Source organism: Thermobia domestica, chromosome 5 (genome assembly GCF_964235325.1).
Source record: "Thermobia domestica chromosome 5, izTheDome1.hap1.1, whole genome shotgun sequence".
In the NCBI taxonomy this organism is placed as follows: domain Eukaryota; kingdom Metazoa; phylum Arthropoda; class Insecta; order Zygentoma; family Lepismatidae; genus Thermobia; species Thermobia domestica.
The window spans coordinates 173,804,864-173,809,777 of NC_137458.1; positions in this window are offsets into that span (position 1 = coordinate 173,804,864).

Below are 4,914 nucleotides of genomic sequence, written 5' to 3' on the forward strand. Positions count from 1 at the left end.
TCCTCACTTTTCTGTTACTTAACAAGAGGAACTCCTTGGTATTAAAATTCTAAATATCTGGTTGCACCAACATATCTGTTATAATCAAATATGACCAGGCCCTAATAGGTGGATTCTTCGTTAAACTATGAGGTAATAGTGTACAACAGTTCCTCATCGTGTTTCGTACTCGAGAATAGTTCTTACTCTTGCACCACGTACAGAAATGGTGGTATGTCATGTACAAGTGGTATTAGAACACAGAAGAAACCCGGATTATATTGTACTCACACTGGAATATGCAGTATGAGTACACCGTGATCTGCGTTTCTTAGGTGTTCTATTACAACTTCTACATGAAATACTCACGTTTGTACGTAATGCAACAGTAAGAACTATCCACGAGCACGAGACATGCAATATGCGTTCAAGCCCGCCCCCCTCCCCCCCCCCAAACACACACATAGTGAAATATAAAGTGCAAGGGCACTACAGAGGCGCACATAAAGTAACGGGTACATACAGGTCTTCACGAAAACCTGTACGGAGTGACCCCCAAACCTTCCTTTCTGTCTGCAAACACCGCTAAGCAATCACGCTTGACCTGGTACTACTCCATACACCTCAAACATTTGAACATCAGCAGTCGTGAAGAAGAACAACAAAGGTGAATACAGGTTCGTCTTTTTTATTTTCGTATCAGTCGATAAGTAAATTAAAGTCGCTTTGTTACCCCATTTTCAAGTTCCTAGATCCTCAATGAATAATCCGTAAAAGACTGAACTTCGTGAGTCCTCGGGAAATGATGAAGAACTGTTGTATACTATATCCAACTATGAATTGCTTCGAGATGGCGTTGCAACCGTACCAAAAGCACAAGCGTGAAAGTCTCTAGTCTTATCTGTTAGGAACGTGCTGGTAAATTTGCATCGCCACTCAAGCCAGTGTGGGAGAAAATCGCTAAACTAGTTGGAGTAAAGCGTTATGGCGTCATAAATATTTTTCACAATTATTATAGATCTCGATGAGAAGGATAAATAGTACGAAAAAATTTTGCAAACGGGCTTTCGGCAAGCAAGATTTTACTTTAAACTCGGCATTTAATGATTCGACTCGACTTCTTAAAACACGTAAAACCAACCCCAGCCTAATTTTTCCCTACCGAATATTTTTCTGTCATAGCTCTGAATATTAGCTATCAAATATAGTCATTAAATAAATTAATAGCTTAAAGTAAAGTCTTACCGGCAATCACAGTTCTTTAGTACCGTACTTTTAACTTGAGAAGCACTGTGACATTAAAAATGTGTTTCACAATTATTATAGATCTCACATGAGAAGAGCACAATGATACAAAAACTTTTGCGATCCACTTTCAGAACTTCTTCGCACCAGGCAAATTCTGTAATGGTGCTTGATATACAGGTTACAAGCCATTTCCTTTTTTCCCCGAGGGTTGTCATCTATTGAACGTGACAAACTTACGCGTGCATGCGGCAATGCCCAGAAGTCTGTATAAATAAATAAATGTAGGAATATGACCTGCGAATTTAAAAAAAAAAAAAAAAAAGTTATATGGCGGATTATATAGTCCTTGACATCTTTATATCCACTTGCGCTTTAATTTTCTGCATCCATTATTTTTACAACGATTCAGTTTCATGATGTCATTACAGTCTTCATTTGCATCTAAACCTTTCAGCGGTTAAAAGAGAGTTACCGTGAAAGTTAAAGTGTAGTTTCCAGTCAGTTAGTGTCTGATGAAGACAACGTGAAGTTGTCGAAACCGTTACTGTAATTTAGTTTTTAATAAACATGTGTATATACTCTGGTCAGAAGTGTTTATTATTTCTTTAAAATGTAGATTTCGATGAGCTGTGTTCAATGTTACCACTTTTGATTTCTGGAACCGACCGCTTCAGGATCATAAATAAAAAGTGGGACTATTTGAGCAATTCTGACCTGTGGCCAGCTGGGATAAAATGGGTGTCATTCGATTCGGATTTACACGTACATGAATAGTTATTATGCCATTTTCCCAAAAACTCTATTTTGATCTCGACGAAAATCCGTGATTTCGAGCAATGCGAAACAGTGACCAAATGGTACAAAATTGGTGTCTTTGGATTCGTGTTTACACATTTACGAATAAGTGATATGTCATTTTTCCAAAATTCAATTTGATTCGGAAAATTAACGAAAATTCAAGATTTTCGTTAATTTTGGGGTCGAAATATAATTTTCGGGAAAATGGCATATATCAATTATTCATTTACGTGAGAATACGAATCGAATGTCAACCATTTTGTCCCAATCGGTCACTACTCTGCATTGCCCAAAGGTATCTCTGTCTCTGTTTTTTTTTTTTTTTTTTTTTTTTCTCCCTAATTTGACCTTGATGCGGTCAGTTCCAGAAATCAGAAGTAATGCCCTTGGACACAGCTCACCGAAATCTACATATTCAGCCCAAAAATGTATACTTTCAGCCACGGTAACTCTCTTTTTAACCCCTTTCAGCATCTTTGTTGGGAATTATTCCTTGCCACTAAAAATTAAGGGCTAAGTCCCTGAGACTAAGTCCAGAAATGTTAAAAATATTTAAAATTTATGGAGAAGAAAATGGTGAACTGGTTATTTTCCGTTATATTATTCTAGTTAAACAATTTTAATATTGTATTTTGAAGTGTGAAAAGCTCCGTGTTCTTGGTATTATTTTGAGTCATGCTGACGTCAGACATTAGTGTGTGATGAGGAAAATAGTTCCCTGTACTGACAGATGAGAGTTCCATATGACATCTTGACTTTACGAAAATATATTCGTGAAGAAGGAAAATTATTACGTTCTTTGGAGCACGACTTTATGAAATTGAACAGAAAATGCGACAATAGCAGGAAGGCATTGTACATAAAGAAATGGAGGAACAGTTAGATATTCAAGTATAAAATTGTGTTGATAGTGTGAAATATCATTGGCAAAAGTCGGTAGTGAAAGATACCATATATTATTCGGGGGGCACAAAGTTGATGATAGAGAAAAAATGAACAGTTGGGAAGTTATTTATCACAGTGCTTACTCAAGTTCTCCACGACAAACGAGACAGTCATTCATATTTTCCTGAGAACAGTGTCAAAATTGTATAAACTGTAAAGGCAAGTAATCGTAGTAAATGTGTTAAGCAACTAACCTAAAATAATCTAATGTTTTAAGTGATTGATATCCCTGCTCTGCTCCTGCCCTGACTCGGTTGAATAGCATTCTTGTTTTTGATGGACATTTAGCAGAGGTTGGTTTGTGGTTTCTACACTACCTTTTATGACATATTTCTGGATTCACCATTTACACACAACGGTGTAGGAGGCTCAGTGGTAGTGCTTACTCCTGGTGTGTGGGGTCCCTGGTTAGATTCCAGCCCAAGAAAGTTCGTGCTGAACATCGTGTCCGTGCGTTTTCACAGGTGCTCCCGTTTTCTCCCACACTCTCGTTCCACTATTCATTTGCCGTAATTATTCCTCTCAGTTAGCATAAGGCATGATCATGGGACTTTAAACTCAAAGATCTATTTCATTTAATTTACAAAACTGTGAAGTTGTATTAAAGTGAATGTGTAGCGAGGAATTCCTGAGAAACACTTTCTAAGAAAGTGACAGTGAATTTCCTTCTAAGTAAGCGTTTAACGTTTTTAAGACTGAAAATATTGGATGTACTCTGCGTCATAAACGGGAAGGTTCTAGAATGCCAGTCAGCACATATAGGTAAAGAAGGGGTGGTTACTTTTTTCTACAATGCTCAATATGCAATTCATGTAATAATGCCGAGCGAGCGATAGCGAGTGAAGGCGGTTAGTAGCCATTTCACCACTGTTTTTTAAGCAATATTCTATAACACTGCCGTCACAGAATAAAGATTTACTTGAATGTTGAGTCTTTATTGTCAGGTAATTATTCCCACCGTGCCGTCTCCTTTAATTGAAGACCGTGTCTTTTCGAAAGCAGCAAACAATTAGCAAATCACGAAAGACCATCTTTCTCGTATGAACATGAACTGGTACTTCAATAAAGATGATTCAGTTTGAACATGTAAATGAAAAAGTATATTTTATATGACCATATAGGGCGTAAAATATAAAAATGTTTCATGTTGTTATCATTCTGTTACAGTCAGTTCGCACAGTTTATAGTATGAAGATTTTGTAACGCGCTTTTAAAGGGAAACAAAACTAAGTGACTAATATTAAGCTAGCATGAAATAAAATTTTAAACGATGAATCAGTGCAACATATCTAGAATTTATTGCTACAACGTTCTCGAGTGAAAATACCAAAGAATTTCTATTATGTGACGTTCCGAGAGTCGGATCACAGATTTTGTTTTTATATCGTTGGGTTCCTTTTAGCAAGATCAATAATAATTGTGAAAAACATCTGAGAAGACGAAAAACTTCACTTCAACCGCCAAATGTGTGGAATTCTACTTTCAACGTAGAGACAAATCGTTATTTTGCGATTGGCGCTTTTTTTTAATGATTTTTTTTTTTTTAACAAATTCAGTGACATGTAATTAACAGCCATTAGTTCGAAGTAGTCTTGAAGTTTATTTTTTTAACAGCGCAAATGATGAGGAGTTGGTTTGCCTATAAAGTGACCAGACCTCCACATTTCCGTATTGTTTTCTGTTCCTCCTTGCCCTCTGACGGAGAACACTTCCAACCTTCACTGTCCTTTATTTTCCACAGTTCGTCGAGAGGTACAAGTAAGAGAGCATTAATAGCAAGCAGATTAACTATAAACGTGTAAATGGAAGTCCGTATCAGATTTATTTTTATTTTATTTATTTTTTCGGTGTGGAACTTAAAATATTTGTTTTAAAATATCTTTAAAATTAAACCGGACCAAAGCAAACGCTTGTTATTACTAATGTGTGGTACAGCTTTATATT